This window comes from Ictidomys tridecemlineatus, unplaced genomic scaffold, assembly GCF_052094955.1.
Source record: "Ictidomys tridecemlineatus isolate mIctTri1 unplaced genomic scaffold, mIctTri1.hap1 Scaffold_45, whole genome shotgun sequence".
NCBI lineage: Eukaryota > Metazoa > Chordata > Mammalia > Rodentia > Sciuridae > Ictidomys > Ictidomys tridecemlineatus.
In genome coordinates this window covers 965,269-981,875 of record NW_027522913.1, presented here as the reverse complement: position 1 = coordinate 981,875, position 16,607 = coordinate 965,269, and the positions used below count along the sequence as shown (strand labels likewise).

Below are 16,607 nucleotides of genomic sequence, written 5' to 3'. Positions count from 1 at the left end.
CCCTGCCCGGGGGTCCCAAGCTCCCGCCCCGCCCCACCCTGCTCCCCAGCCGAGCACCCGCGTCCACTGGCGCGCCCGCCCGGCGGGGACTTGGGAGACTCCCGCCGCAGCCGCCACAATTTGGCCCATTCGGGCGGGCGCGGGCTCCAGCGGGGGGTGCGTGAAGGTCGACTGAGTTTGTGAGGTGGGACAGGGCTGCACCCCCCCCACCTCGGGTCAGAGCAAGGAAGGGAAGGAGACCAGATGGGGCACCAGGTCACTGTTGGGTCTCAGGCTTGAGTTTGGGACCCCCGTGGGGCAGCTTGGTTGGTGGCTTTTACCCGGGTGGATGATCCAGCTTCCCTGGCCCTTCCAGTGTGTGAGCCTGTGGCTCTGGGTAGGAGTGTTTGCAGGGTGCTTCTCTTCGTGTACAGAGTGTGAAGTTGTGGATTTGTGGAGAGTTTGAGTTCTGTGCAAAGGATAGAAATTTCCTGTAGTGCACTTGTTCACTCTTGAGGGTTTTATTTTTTTATCATCATCCTCATTTTATAGATTGGGAACCTGAGTCAGAGAAGCCAAGGAAGCTCCTGATGACACACAGCTGTTTTAAATCTAGGATGTCTGCTTTCAGGACAGTGTCAGCCATGGTGTGGGGCAGGAGTAGTTGACTGAATCAGAGTGGGGATGAGGAAGGTGAACAGCTGGCAAAATGAGTGCGCACACCACTACATTCTGTCTCCACTAGGAGGGGGTCTGAGAAAGAGGCTTCTGATAGTCCATGCCCACCTAGGCCTTCTGGGGGCAGGTCAGTCTGCCTTCTGGTTAGCCCCCCCACCCCACACACCATTCTGCATGAACTTAGAGTTTCTTTTTAGGAAAAGAAACTGAGAACTGCCCTGGAGCTTGGAGCTGGTTAGAGTGACTTGTCTTTGGTGTGTCATGTGAGATGCACCAGAAAGTGGTCTCACATCCCAACACAGAATCCCAGCCCTGTCCCTGACCCCCTGAGACACTCCAGCACGGCATCCCTGGGAGCCTCAGGTGGACCACAGGCCTGTTTGCACAGTGCCTTCTAAAAGGGGAGGGAGGCCTGGGTGGGAGTGAGAGACAGCTCACCATCCCCTTCTGGAGCAGACACCAGCCCAGCTGGGCTTGGAGTGGACCAGTTGGTGACCTCTGTGCTTCTGTTGCTAACTCACCCACAGCTAAGGCACCATCAGGGCCCACACTGACCTGGGAGTGAGGTCTGGGTGGGATGTGCTATGCTTAGACCAAGAATGTGGCATGCCTGTGCCCCAAACCTCCCTCCTGCCCCTTCAACTGAGGCTACTACTGGTATATCATCTGCTAGGGTCTGAGGGGCCAGGTGGGAACGTGGCTTACCCCTCCTTTCTTTATTACCCTGGGGCCCCTCACCCCCTCCTGCAGCCTGGACACCACCCCCTCTTTCTCTAAGGCACAATCTGCCTCCTAAGAGGCCATCATGATGGTGGGTGGGCGTGCCATACTGGGAGAAGGCTGGCCCTGCGTGTCCACTGCCTGGTGCGGTAGCCCTGACCCTACTGCTGAGGACTGGGGCTTCTCATGTCCACCTCCACCAGTCCTGGCCCTCACTCCATGGTTTGAGAAAGCACAGGCTCACACTGGTCCTGTGGAGGTGGCAGGGCTCCCTTCTATCCCCCCCTGCCCGACCCCCAACCCCCAGCAGGTTCATCTGGCTCAGCATGTGTTAGGAAGATAGGAGGACCTCTCTTTGGGTTTCTCTGTTGTCTGGGGACTAATCTAAACCCCATGCCAGTCTTCCCCAGGATTTCTTCCTGAAACAAACCCGAGATCCTCCAAAGCTGGGGGACCAACACCTCACCAGCTTCACAGAGGGGACAATCCCAGGGTGGTCCTGGGAAGCAGAGTGTCTGGCCCCAGGATGGGATCCTCACCCTTGACCTCACACTCAGGTACATCTGTGTTCTGGTCTGGGGCACTGGGCCTCACCTTCCTCTGTGCTTCTCAGGCAGAAGCCAAAGACTGAATTTTGGCTCCAGAATCGTCCCAGTCAGGCAGTCCGGACCGGCGGGTAAGACCGCGGCAAAAGCCAAAGCCCCACCTCCAAACCCGCGAGGCCCCGCCCGCCCTCCACTAGGCGCCACACCGTCGCTGCTCCAGGTTCCCCCGCGCTGGGCCCTCCACCGCTGGGCTGAGGCCGGAGCCTCCTCTGCCGCCGCCAGCTGGGGGAGGAGGGTCATAAATAACCCGCGGGCAGCGGTGCAGACGGTGACTGAGACGTCCTGGGGGAGTGCGGGGCGGCCATCAGCACTTCTGCCCCCAACCGCACTGCGCCAGACTTAACCCATCCTGGAGTGCCTGCCTCTTAAAGCCCCCCTTTTATCCATTCCTTCATCAGTCAATCAACCATTTATTGAGCGCCAGAAGTGGTGTAACCCCAGGAAGAGACTACCCAGAGAAGGGGTTGTGGGAAGAGAGATGCAGAGGAAGAGTGAGAGCACAGGTGTAGAGCCCGAGGAAGTGCAGGTGGCCAGAGTCCTGGCCTGCCTCCCGGCTTCTCTGCCTGAGCTCACCAGCTTCTTCAATGAGGCGGGTGCTGCATGGGAGCGCACCCAGACCCACTAAGAACAGGGGGACATGCAGGGACTGAGCTTATGGGCCACAGGTGTGGCTGACACTGAGCTCATAGGAAGCACACCTGTGTACACAGCTGCCCAGCCACCCACAAATGCATGCATGCTCAAAGACATACAAAGAACAACCACAGGTGTGTCACACCCATGACTTTTTGTGTGCCAACACAGTAGCTACTGAGCCTGAATGCATCGGACAGGTTCATGGAGCACACAAATCCTCAAATGCTTCCCACAAGCACCAACACAGACAGGATGTGTGCTAAGAGATACAGATCACAGATATCCCGAGACTGGGACTTGAAACACAGGCACAGATGGACCCAGGTCCACATGTTCACCTGCCAAGGCAGGGTGTCAGGCACAGGTGACCCCCAGTTGGTTGCACTATTGGTCTAGAAAGAGTTAACCTGGAAGGTCAGGGGTTAGAGGTTAGCCAGATGAGGCTCCCTCAGACATTCCTGCAAAGTAGTTAGAAACTTCAGGAATGTGGCCTTTCCACTGCAGAGTGGATGCGGGGGCAGGGTGCAGTTCTCTCCCTCATGGCTCAAATTATTGTAGAAATGTTGTGCACCCTCAGGGCCACCAGACCTAAGTAGCACACAGGCCTTAAGTGCAGTCTCACCCATTCCACGTCCCAAGCGTGTGTCAGCAGGGGTGGAGTGAGGGGCCCCATGTGCTCATGTGTGTTAATGCTGTGTGAGGGGTGTTTGTGTGCTTATGTGTGCCTGCCCTGTCCTCCTGCCATTCACTTTAGCTGACACTCAGCACAAATACGGTGTGAAGGCCTCAGAGACCCGTGTTCCTTACTCTGGGAATCTGGGCCTTCATTGGTCCAGCCCAGCAGTGCTGGTTAGAGTTCACTCTGTGTACAATTCACAGGCCCTGTGAGCCCTAGGGCCAGAGCCCACCAGGAAGTCCTGATAGGGGCACTAGGCTATGCTGTCTGCAGAGCTTTGGGGCAGAGGTCATCCCCAAGTGGGGAGAGGAGTGGGTACAGGTGGGGTCTCTGCCAGACTGCCAGGTGGAAACAAGAGGACATCTGGGCAGTTCCTTCACAAAGAAAACCTTGGGTGGGATGTGCTGAATCATCACAGATGGTGCTGGAGGGAAAAGGAAAGGGCTAGAATGGGTCAGGTGGTCAGCTGCTGCTCTGACTCATCTGAGAGCCCCCTCAGCTGTTCAGGCTGCAGGGTGGATTCTCAGTGCTGGGGTAGTGTCTTTCCTGACACACCCTGGCACATGGCAGGTACCAGTGTCTTAAGGACTGCCCATGGAGCAACCCAATGTGGCCATGGGTGGATCCAGCTCATACCCTGATCTGGTACCTGCTGGGCTCTGGGCTCTCTGAGTCATTCCTAACTTGACATGGCTACCCTGTCCCTGGGCAGCACCATTGGCTGACTGCTCCCCTCTGCTACCACCTGCCCTGGAATCTCTACATACCTTTCTGTCCCCAGAAGCTTATTAAGAGTTGGACTACAGATCTGGGAGGCTGAGGCAGGAGGATCACAAGTTTCAGGCCAGCCTTAGCAACATAGCCGGCAATATAAGCAACTTACAAGACCCTCTCTCTAATTAAAAAAAAATTAAAAGGGTTGGGGATGTAGCTCATTGGTAAAGTACCTCTGGGTTCAATCCTCATTACTAAAAAAAAAGGGTACTGCCACAGGTACCCTCTTCATCAGAGAGAGATACCTGAAAGTCTTCTGATGAAGAAGCCTAGGTAGACATCCTTGGTCTTCAGCAAGCACTGCCCAAGCTGGAAGGTAAGGTTAGATCTAAGGGTGCATAAGTGGGATGTGGTGCTGTTCTGAGGACCCTGCCACTGACACAAGGGTGAGGCAGAGTGCCCACGAACACACAGCGACAGGCAGTGGTCACACCATAGAGGGTCTGAGATCCTGCAGACCAAGTGCTGGCTGCCTGAGATCTCCTGATGCTTATCCATGTTTCTCCTGTGAAGTGCCTTCTCTGTCCACCAGCGAGGGCTCGTGGGGAATTTTTGCTGTCTGGGGCCCCACAGGGCAGGATTCAGGCCTAGGAGAAGCAGATATGGAAGCTCAAAATAGAGAAAACTAGTCAGAGTTGCCTGGTAACAGCCTTGGCCTTCTCCTGGGTAGAAGGACACAAGAAAAAGCTAAAGGCCACCTGCTGAGAGCCTGACACTGATGGTGGCCCAGGTGCAGGCCGGTGTACCAGATGCCCCCCAATGTCTCATGTCCTTGCCCCAGTGTGGCCTGAGTCAACCTGCACACGGCATTTGGGGTGGAGCAGTGGTAAGTGTTCAGGAACAGAACACAGAACAGCAGCATACACTCAGGTGAGTGACAGGGAGCAGTGGTGCACACACAGGTGTGTACCCGGGGACAACACGTGGGTGTTCAATGCAGAGTGCCTGACGTGGAGCATGCTCCCTCACACAGCCCGAGGCTGCCCAGTTGTCTGGGGCTGTCCCTTCAGTGTTTCTTCATGCTATAATACTGTCACCTTGTGCTCAGTAGGTCACACCTCTGAACCAGCTGCATCAAGAAGAGGGCATGGGGGCTGGGGAGGGGGCTCAAGCGGTCATGCGCTCGCCTGGCATGCGCAGGGCGCTGGGTTTGATCCTCAGCACCACATAAAAATAAAATGAAGATGTTGTGTCCACCGAAAACTGAAAAATAAATATTTAAAAAAAGGAAGAGGGCATGGACACGTGAGGCCCCACCTGGAGGGCCAGCAGCCCCTTCATCAACACCAGTGTCTTTGTCATGTCGGGATTGTTGGAGGTAGGAAGCTTGGGTGGACCAGATCACTGTCCTGGCTTCCTGATGTATAGACCGAGTCTGACTCCAGGCTCCCATTGCCACCCAGCCCCAGTCCTTGGGGGGCAGGTTGACAATGACATCCTTTGAGGTGCACTGGTGGCTTTGTGCATGGATGTCCGGTGAGGCCCTCTGGATGTGTAAGTTCCTATTCCTGACTAGGCAGGCTCCCCTGGGACCATCTCATCTCCTGCACTGTGTGAGGGCAGGTGGGGCAGCCCTGAGTGCTGTTCCCTGGGACCAGGACTCTGCTGCTGAATGGCCATGACCCCAGCTGTGGTCCCAGTTGGGAATGTGTTGAGGCCCTGTGCAGAGCCCAGATGCAGAGGCTCATGACCTGATGATAGCCACCTGGAAGGAATGGTGCACACATCTGCAGCCGTACTTCACCCGTCTGCATGAACGGTCAACACAGGGCCTTGGGAACCCAGGCAGGGCTCATCTATGGCTGCTCACTCCAGTGGTGTGTGGGCATTTGCAGGCCAGGTCCAGGGGCTGCCCAGTTCCCTAGAACCTAGCCTGTGATGGCAGGAGGGACGCAGGGCCCTGGGCACCATCTAGCCTTCTGAACAGTGCAGTTCCTACTCCCACCCCAGCCCCCACCTGCAGCACTGAGGCAGAGAGTAATAAAACATCCACCTCACAGGAGACAGCTTTATCTTGTTGATCGGAAGTCTGCCAGCCCAATTTATGATGGAACATAAGATCTCCAAATCTGAATTTATGTGCCGGAGTATAAGGAGAGGTCAATGAGATTGAAAGTGGGCTCCTGAGAGGAGCTGGCAGGCTCACTCCCAGGTGCTGTAAGGAAACTTCACAGTCTTTGTCCCCAACTCCAGCCTGGCCCAACAGGGAAAGGACCGCCAAGGAGAGCCCTGCCTGAGAGGCATGCCGTTTGGTGTAAGTGGGAGAGAGAGGGACTCTGTCGGGCGGGGCCACAGCTGTGGCAGGAGTCTTGGAGAGGGCCAGCCTGGACCATCTGTGCTGAGGATGCAGATCTTGTGCCTGGTATCAGGCCTGGCCCTCAGCCGTGGGCGAGCCCCTGTTCAGAACAGTCACAGCAGAGCTCAGGCTCTGGCCCAGGGACCCACCGCCAAATGGAGTTGCCATGGGTGACCATGAACCCATGGCCCCCACCTAAGCCCTCTGGAGCCCTCTGTCCTCATCACCCCCTGGAGTCAGGGGTGGGGTAGGAGGAGGGTTGGCTCTGTCTTGGGTGGGCACCTGGCCAGCAGGAGGCTGGCTTTCTGTGCCCCAGGGCAGACCCTGACTTTAGGATTTATACAAATAAGTGAAATGAAAAGTGCTGGCAGCCCTGATCTGATTACAGCCATTCATTCTCTGGTCGTTAATAATTTGTGCAATAAAGGGTTGCGGCTGCTCCAGTGTGGGGGTGGCTTCGGCTCAGCCTTCCCTTGGTGCCGGCTTCGGGAGCTGGAAACATGAATTATTAGTTTCTTATCGCTCGGACCACCATCGCTCATGCTGTCAGGACCTGGTGGGAGCTGGCAGAGGTCCCCCGCTTCCTCTGCTGGCCCTGAGCTGCTGCTTCTCTTGGAGACTCCCGGTGGGGCTCAGCACTACCCCACCCAGCCCTTCTGGGAGTGTGACCCCTGGAGCAGGAGGCTGCAACAGGCATGGGAGCTGCAGTGCTGTGCTCTGAGCCTCAGATCCTCTCTGTGAGTGAAGCCAGACCTCACATGCCAGCAAAGCACTGGCCCAGGGAGGGTGGGGTCCTTATCAGGGTGCTCTCCAAGGGGCACAGACTGCCTAGTCCCTGGCCAGAGAGGAGAGGAAGTCCCCTCTGGGAGCCACAGTGCCTTAGGCAGTCAGAGCTCCATCACCTGCAGAACAGCCAGGGGCTTGAGGAGACCCTGAGGAAAGGGATGGTGCTGGCTAGGGTCTGGGTGGGGGTACGGGGAGCCTTCTGTGGGCTTTGTGCCTGGTCTCCTGGGCTTTTTGTCTGCCCCTCCAAGTACAGCTGCTGAGGTGTGTGGGCTGGGGGCTGAACTCCAAGGCCACAGCCCAGATGGTGACCAGGTGGTTACTGTCACAGAAGCACGCACCCTCCTGCAAGGCTCCCAGCCAAGCTGGGGAGTGCAAGGCTAAGGCAAAGCTGGGGTGTGGGAGGAATGGGGACCTGGCACCCACCTCTGCCTCTTGCCTGCCAAGCCCCTCCAGGTGCCTCCTGGGCTGCAGCCCTACTTCATCTCTGTGAGGATGTGGAACCTAGAGGGTAGGCCTTGCGCCCACGGCTGTTTGCCCACCACTTCCTGGCTGTGTGGCCTTGGAGAGACTGTCAGTTCTTCCAACCTCAGTCTGTAAAATAGGAATGAGGATAAAAGGAGACAAAATTAGTATGTACTGAGTGTCTGGGGTGTGTGCAGGTGTAATAGGTGGAGTGGGGTGGCCCCTGCAGCCCTGCATGCTGGGCAGTCCCATCCTTCAGGCTTCAAAAAGTCTGACCACATTCCATCTGCTTTCTGTTTTCTTAACATCTGGACAGAGTTGTAGTGAATGTCCCAATGTACTTGTCTCCTCCCAGGTCATCTCTATCATTTCTGGGTCACCTTCAGTTGACTGGTTTCCTCTTTTCCTGCTGGGCTGTGTTTTTTGCTTCTTTGCACACCTGTGAGGGTGTTCTCTCTCTCTCTCTCTCTTCCCTTCCATCCCTCCCTCCATGTTTATTTTGTTTATTTATCTTTATGTGGTGCTGAGGATCAAACCCAGGGCCTCATACATGCTACACCTCATCTCTGAGCTAGCCCTCTTACAGTGCCTGGGCTGCACAACATAGCTGACCCCATGCCCTCTGCAACCTGCTGAACACACCCTCAGCCCCAACAGCTGCCAACCCACTTTTTTTTTGGTAGTACAGATGGACAGAATGACTTTATTTTATTTGTTTATTTTTGTGTGGTACAAAGGATGGAACCCAGTGCTCACACATGCTAGGCAAGCGCTCTGCTACTGAGCTATAGCCCTGCCAATCCAATTTTGCTATGGTGTTTTGGTTAGGTCTGGGGCTTCCTGAACATTGCCCAGGGAGAGATTGAAGGGGCTCTGTGGGCAGGGGCTGGGAGGCTGCAGCCCCTGCAGCAGCCAAGTCTGGCTACTTTCTACCTCTAGGGCATAGACTTTCTTCTACCTGCTGTGGCAGAACAGGAAGCCCCCACCCTGCACCTGGCACTGAAGGCCACTCATCAGGGCCTGAGACACAGAGCAGCCCTGGGGTCCCTCTTTCTAACCCTGTGCATCCTTGATGCCAGTTTTGAATGCCATTTCTGCCAGGAAGCTTCCTGGATCCTGCAGTCAGAAAGCATCCTGTTCCTGGAGCTTCTGAACACATCCAAACCGTGGTATTCTGACTCCCACAGAAATCCTGTCTTCCTCTAACTGGACGGGAGCCCCAGTGGATGGCACTCTGGCATTCTTGGCTCATGGTTCTTTAACTGAAACCAGAAGAGAAGAGCCAACCAAGGGCACGGTCCTTCTGGCTGGGCTGTGGGCAGGGCTGAGGTCTGCGGGATATCTGAAGGTCCGGAGGCTCCAGGCTTCCCACAGGCTGGGCTCTCAGAGGACTGCTCCTGCTGGGGTCTGCCCTTCCCCATTTTTCTGGTCCCTCTGCTCCTGTCCCCTGTGGCCTGTCTGGCCACCTCCCTGCTACCACACCACACCCTCTACCTAAGATGGCTTCCTCCTGGCCCCAGCTCACACACACACAGAATCCCTTACCCCGGGAGCATTCCAGGCATGCACAGTCCACTGACTTGGCCCTGGCCAGGCTATGCATTAACACAAAGATAGCTGGCTGGGTTTCCCTCACCCAGGTCTGGAGCCCCTGAATGGGGAGCCCCCACCCCCACTCCATGTGGTCACCTCTAGACTGATTTCATTTATCACTGACTGAGGATGAGTAATTTTATTGTGAAGCACAGTTCAGGGTGATAGATGAGGGAGCAGGGCAGGTGGTCGCCTTGCTGTCTTCCTCTCCAGAGGGTGGTGGAAAAGAGAATCCTGCCTCTCCATAAGTGGAGACTGGCAGTTGGGGAGGAAAGAGCCCCGTCAGGGTGGCTGGCCACGCCAGATGGGAGTGAGGAGGCAGGGAAGGCATACCAGGTCTCCCTGTCCAGATAGGGCAGGACCAGGACATGGCCATCCCCCACGTCCTGACTAGGGCTGAGGGCCCTACAGGTGGGAGTATGGAGGGGCAGATGTGTAACTCCAGCATCCAAACAGAAAAAGTGGGGATGCTTTCCTCTGAAAATTGCCACAGCAATCAGCTTCTCTTTGAATCCATGTGTTTCTGTTTGGTTTCCTTTTTTTTTTTTTTTTAATTTGCAGTACTGTGAACTGAACTCACTGAGCCACAACCCCAGCCCTTGTCATTTTTTAATTTTGAGACAGGATCTTGCTAAGTTGCCCAAGCTGGCCTTGAACTTGAGATCCTCTGTCCTCAACCCTGCTAATCCATTGTTTTTAACAATGCCCATCTCACCAGCTACTGCACACCCACACTTCAAAGTAACTTGGCGGCTGGGGCTGGAGCTGGGGCTCAGTGATAGAGCACTTACTTGCTTAGCAGGTAGGAGGCAGTAGGTTCCATTCTCAGCACCACATAAAAATAAACAAAATAAAAGGTATTGTGTCCATCTACAACTAAGAAAAATAAACAAATTAACACTTACCATTGGTCACTTCCAGGTGTTTGGTGAAGGACCCTGCATTGCTGCCGGTGGGATTTAGGGTTCGGGCCTGCCCACCCACTCCAAGGTCCCTGGCCTGGGTGGGATGTGTGTGGCTGGGTGGGTGGAAGCTGGGAGGCACAGGTGCCAGGGAGCAAGCTCACCCCGACTGCTTATGGTGGGCAAGGTTCTGGGGTCTGGGAGGGCTGAGCAGACCCAGGACTTCCCTCCACTTTGGTCAGCCAGCAGCCTCCCTCTGGCAGGCAGGTTAGCCCCCTGGCTGGACATGGGTCAGACAGTCCTGCAGGACTTCTCAATCTTGGCTGAGAAGCATGGATGGTGGGTGCCTCGATGTGTGACAGTCCCTGTCAGTCACAATGGTTGTGGGCCCAGAGAGAAGCTGGGGCGCCGACGGGAGGGGGCGCTGGCTGGTGGAGCTGTCTCCAGCCGCTGGCTACGTCCCCAGAGGCTGGCGGCTGCGGCGCCAGGCGCGTCCAGGAAGTCTGGGCAGCCCACCGCCACTGCCCCTGGCCTGCCCCTAGCCTGCCCCCGTGGGCTTAACCCTTAGTCTCTCTGGGCTAACCCTCATGCCCAGGCCTGGCTTAACCCTTAGGTCTCCACTGGTCTAACACTTCTGTCTCAGGGACTAGCTGACATCCGCTGTGCCTAAGTTGGCCCCAGTGGGCAGCCCAGGAGCAGCACCTACTGGAGCTTCAGGCTGGAGAAAGACGCTGGCCCAGATCACTGAGGACACTGCCCCTCCCTCCTGCCCCCTTTTCCGAGGGTCTGCAGTCAGGCCTGCTGTCTTCCCCTTGTACCATAGGGACACAGTGAGGGCACACTGGATAATGACAATTTCTGCTAAAATTGTTAGTATGCTGGGCTCCCTACCCAGCTCTTTGGGCAAATCATGAAGCTTGTCAAGATGGCCTGCCAAGGAAACTGAGGCTCTGAGAGGCCAGGACTTGGCTCAGCCCTGGCAGGTGGTAGAGCTGGATCCTGGATCCTGCCTCCTGCACCAGGGCTAAAGGCATTCCCTCCCCTCTCTCCTGGTCCCTGCCCCTTCCTCTTCTCCCTCCCAAGCAGATGGTGCAGAAATTGAAATGGACTTGTGGGGAGGTGGGCCTCTGGATTCTCAAAGTCTCTGAGGAGGGTCTGCAGATGATGAATCCCTGGGAGTGGGAGTATCTTTGGATCTCAAGGAGGAAGAGTCAACAGTCATGAAACCCTGAGAAAATGGCCTGCAGCAGTTCCAATCAGGTGAGACTCAACCTCTCTTTGACTCTGGATGGGCTAAGGGGTAGACATTGTACCAACCCCTGTTGCCCACTGCAATGCCAGCTTGAGTTCTCACACAAGACTGGCATTTGAACCATAGATAGGAGCCTTAAAAATAAGTAAAGGTCGGCTGCTGTGGCACGTGCCTATGATCCCAGAGACTTGGTCCAGAGTTATTAGGATAATTAATTTGAGGCCACCCTTGGTTACTTAGCAAGACCCTGTCTCAAAAATAAAACAAAACAAAAACAAAAAACAAAATACACACACACACACACACACACACACACACACACACACACATACAGAGAGAGAGAGAGAAGACTAAGGATGTTGATCAGTGGTAAAAAACCGGTATTAAATCCCCAGCACAAACAAACAAACAAACAACAAAAACTAGAACTTTAAGGGGTTAAGGTGTAGTTTAGTGGTAGAGCACTGCCCAGCATGCTCTACCATGAGGCCTGGGTTCAATACCCAGCACCAGGGAAAACAAAAGAAAATAAGACATAAGGAACAGAATTCATTGGTCAGCCAGAGAATGACAGGAAAGGCTTGGGCACACTACTGGAGACAAGGGAGAGAGAGAGGTGCTCCAAATTAGGGCTCCTAGGGTTTCCACAGCCTCAGCCTCTCTACTACACGTATTCAGTTCCCCAGGACTTGGCTGAGGTCTGGGTAGCAAGTGTGTGCAAGAGGATGTGGGCCTTCAGCCCCTCCAGTCAAGGATAGGTTGAGTCTCACCTGATCAGAACTGCTGCAGTCCATTTTCTCTGGGTTTCTTTGTTGAGGCTTGGGAGGTCTCAGCACAGCTGTGGCCCACAGGTTGGACAGGGATACCTGGGACCCAGAGTCCTGTAGCACCTGCAGGGCAGTCCCAAACCATCTTCCTGGCTCCTGTGCATTTTAGGTGGGTGGTGGCTGGCTAAATTTCTCAGCATCTCCCCAAATGTCCCCCTCACTTGTGACCTTGGATTCAGTACCCAGTCTCATCCTAGGTGGAGACAGCTGGATTTGCTGAACTATGGGAACTCTCTCCATTTTTCTGAGCAGGAAAGAAAAGAGGGTGGGAAACTGGTTTCTGAGAGCCAGGTCACATGCCAAGAGGACCTCTGGCTGCATACAGTCACCTCTTGCAGTAGGAGGACAGTAGATTGAGCACATGTGGAGGGGCTGGGGTCCAAGAGACTGACCATGAGGGACAACTCTGCACCCAGCCAAGGTCTGCATCTTATGCCACTATCAAAGCCTACTGGTGGGTGAGGATAATTCCATGGGTTATGCTGCACTGCTGCCTGCGGTACATTTTTAAAACTGGCAAGAGTGGGTTGGCCTTGACTCAGAGGATAGTGCTGGATCTGCTCCTGAAGGCGGTGGAGCCCACTGCCCATGCAGGGTGAGATACCTGCAAACTTCTCTTCCTAGACAACTGACTAATGGCTGAGTGCGGGGCACATATGGCCTGCATGGCTTATTTTTTTATTTTATTGAGATAGTATTCACATTACAGGGGCTGGGGTTGTGGCTCAGCCATAGAGTGCCTGCTTAGCGTATGTAGGGCCCTGGGTTTGATCCTCAGCACCACAAAAAATAAATAAACAAAATAAACGTATTGTGGTCAACTACAACTAAAAAAAATATTTAAAAATTCACACAATATAAATTTAAGCTCAAAGTGAAAAATTCAGTGGTGCTTTTTGCATTCACAGTGTTGTACAACTTGAAATTTCGCCTAACTCTTGACACATTTCGTAGCACCAAGCAGTCACCCCTGTTCTTCCTTCCCTCGAGCTGGGTAACCACAACTCTATTTTCTGTTTCTATGGATTTGTCTTTTCTGGACTCTTTTCTAGATGGAGTTCTGCACTAGGTGTCTGTTTTTGCTGATCATACTGTTTTCAGAGTTCATCCATGTTGAAGCATGTGTCAAACTTTATTCCCTTTGGGGCTGAATAGCATTCACCCTGTGGATGGACCACAGTTGTATCATTCACCCATTGACGGCCCTGGGGCGCTCCCACTGTATGGCCATTGTGGGCAATGAGGTTGTCGACATTAAGTTTTGTTGAGCACTAGTTGCAGTCCTTTCTGGCAGGTGCCGGAGACTGGAATTGTGTGTCCTGTGTGATTCTGTGCTTAACTTTTGTGAGAAGTTGCCCTTCCACATTTCATAACCTCACCAGTCATACAAGAGGGTTCTAACTTCTCCACATCCTCATCAACACCTGTTATTTTACTTTTTGAAATTTAGCATTCTAGCAGATTTGGAGTGGTACCTGGAGTGCTGGTTTTGTGTTTATTTTTCCCATCATTCAGGGGCTTCAGAAGGTGGAGTTTACCAGTGGGGTGGAAAATGAAAGTGTCCTGCCAGGAATGGGGTGAGATGGGGGTAACAGGCCTATGGAGATCACACAATGTGCTGAGGAGGCCAGGTGCTTGCTGTTGACAGGAGCTCTCACTGCTGGACCAGCATGAGAGACAGCCCTTCTTCCTCTATCCCATAGTCCCTGCAAAGCTGGGTCAGTCCCTAGATGTGTGCACATGCTCAGATCTGCAAACCTGCACCCTAGGGTCACAGAGTCAATGCAGTGTCTCCCAGAGTGTGGGGAGGGACTCAGGGCAGGAGTCCTGACCAAACAGCTATGGACAGATCCTTCCTGGAACATGAGTCTGGAATTAGTGTCCAGAAAAAAAGCCCACACTTTGGGAGCCTTGCTATTGTTAAGGCATTTGTCTTTTCTGTGAAGCTTACTGATTCCTCACCCTTACTTTCTACACATACTCTGGGAATTCCTACACCCACTTGGGCAATGCTACAGGAATTCAGGCAGGTGCAACAGGGCTGGGAGGAGGATTTTTGCCCCCTGGGAGCTGTGTGGGAAGCTGGGCAGGTGTCAGCTTTGGACAGGGTCATGGGCTTGGTCACCTTGTGTAAGAGCTTGTGCATCTAGGGAGGCCATGATGGTAGGGGACCCTCTGGTGCAGGTGGCACTGGGGGCCAGCACCTAAACCTCAGGCTCTTTCTTGGATTTCTCTTGGAAGTGAGCAGAAGGAAGGACACAATGTGGGGACATTTCCTGTACTAGATGTTGATGGGAGAGTGTCAGGTGAGCCTCATTGATGGTGTGTGGGAAGGGACCCCACGCTCAGATGCTCAGCCCCCGACTCTGGAGGACCACAGAGAGAAGATGTGTTCTGCTAGAGGCTGTGCTGGTTCCGACTGCCAGGCCCTCCTCTCTGCCACTGTGATCACTTCCCCATGGGACTCCAGAGCCCAGGCACAGGCAGAGAGGGCTCCAAAGGTGGGAGGGCTTGTTTCCTACCACCAGACCCTGAGACTGGAGGCCAGCATCCTGCTCAGCTGTATTCCCTGCTCTCTGAGCCTCCGCCTGCTTTGTCGATCCAGGTTTTTTCATTTTCATGGCTGGGTTCTGTCTGGTGACATGAAAGTGAGAGGAATACAGGCTGCAGTGGTCTAGCAGGAAGCCCATCTATCTCCCTAAGGGAGCCCTCACTTCCCAGATCCTGGGTCTAGCTGCTGCAAGCTGTACAGAAGGGTCAGTGTGCCCTCTGGTGGCCAGTTCTGTTCTTGCAGGCTGAGGGAAAGAAGCAGAGAACCCCTCCTTAGGCCTGACCTCTGACTCTGTTCAGCTTAGCCCCCAGCTCAGTGTCCAACCTTGTCTTTGACATGGTAAAAACATTCTGGCTTTACTTTCATCCTCAGGGAAGCCACTTACCATGTGCTGAGGCAGCCCCAGAAGAGGCTGGTCTGTCCACAGGGGCCCAGGTCTGTCCACAGCCACAGAAGGGAGCTTGGAAGTGGAGTTCCCAGCCTAGCCTTCAAAAGAGACTGCAGCCCCGGCCACAGAGACCTGGGGCCTGGGTAGCTGCCAAACCACACCTCAGATTCTGATCCAAAACAGGAGTAAGATAATCAATGCTTATTGTTTTATGTTTGGGGCATGGGGCCAGAAACATGCCACCCTGAAGCATGTCTTTGGCATATTTCAAGGTGAAATACCGAGAAGCTGCTGAAAAGATGCCCTTTGTAACTGAGATTTACACCCATCCATACTAGGAAAAATGGCAGATGCAGATAGGACTTCCTGTTTGACACTCATTCCCTTTCTGCCTGGAAGAGTTTCTTCTGCAGAAAGAAGATGGGGTTCTGACACCTGCCCAGTCCGAGGTGGTCACAAGTGCCTGTGCTGTGGAAGTTATCAGACCATAGGACAACCCTGGCTCCCTCTGCACCTCTCCCAAGCTTCTGCAGCCAGCACCACTGCCTGGGCCCTAGGAACCCAAAGCCCCCATGCACCATCCTGCCCCTCCCTGGGCCTCTTAGAGGAGTGTGTGCCTCCTGTGTTTAGGCATATAGTGCCTAAATTACCACGTAAGTTCCCTATTAATCTGTCTGTTGCTCCATTTCCTTCGTAGCTTAAAATGATCAAAACTTGAGAGGGAAAAGAATAAGTCAAGAACTTCCCTGCAGGGCTACTGGGTTGCATGGTAACAGGTGACTCACCCAGGAGAATGGATGCTCCTGATGATGAGGGCAGTGCAAAGACTTGTTTGAGAGCACAAGGCTGCTTGGTGTGTGTAGGCATGAGAGGCAGCGTGTGAGACGGTGGCTGCTCATGAACTCCTGACACTTTGCCACACAGGCACCTTCCTGGGCCAAGGAGCATGTGCTCTAGAGGGAAACAGACCATGAACAAAAACCACAATGCACAGGAAGATTCAGATCATTGTTCAGGGAAGGAAATACCAAGGAGATGTGTGCAGGGCCTGGGAAGTGAGGTCGGATGGTCAGGCAAGTCCTTGGAAGGAGTGACATTTGAATGAAAGGGGTTGGGGAGATAAGAAGGATATAGAATGAAACAGACTTTATTATTACTGTGTGAATCTATATGACTGCATGACATATGCATATGACTGCATGACATATGACTACCACACCTTGTGGATGAGGAGACAGACGTTCCAAAAACTAAGGCAGCTTGTCTGAGTCCCACAGCTACACAGATGGTGAGTACCTAGGTCCACTGGTCCAAGGTCAACCCAAGGTGACTACATCTTCCCCCATGCCTGACTGTAAGGGAAAAGCCAGCTTAGGTGCCATAGGTATTAAAGGCCACATGGATAGTGGGTACCCAACTGCCTGGCCTTAGGTCACTCTCCCTCCTAGGCAGGCTGTGCCTATACAATGCCAAGAGAAAATG

General features: G+C 54.0%; 1 long non-coding RNA gene across 2 annotated transcripts; it reads right to left on the bottom strand.

The window, feature by feature from the left end:
* Nucleotides 1-4,026: 4,026 nt before the first annotated feature.
* Nucleotides 4,027-15,224, bottom strand: LOC144373641 (uncharacterized). 2 transcript variants are annotated; one of them, XR_013433237.1, is made up of 4 exons: nucleotides 15,123-15,224; nucleotides 12,130-12,249; nucleotides 7,574-7,741; nucleotides 4,027-4,655 (listed from the first exon to the last, which is right to left on the bottom strand). It is a non-coding gene; the product is annotated as an uncharacterized LOC144373641 (long non-coding RNA). The 2 variants fall into 2 exon arrangements; XR_013433236.1 differs by lacking the exon at nucleotides 4,027-4,655 and adding an exon at nucleotides 6,131-6,856.
* Between the last annotated feature and the right edge of the window lie 1,383 nt (nucleotides 15,225-16,607).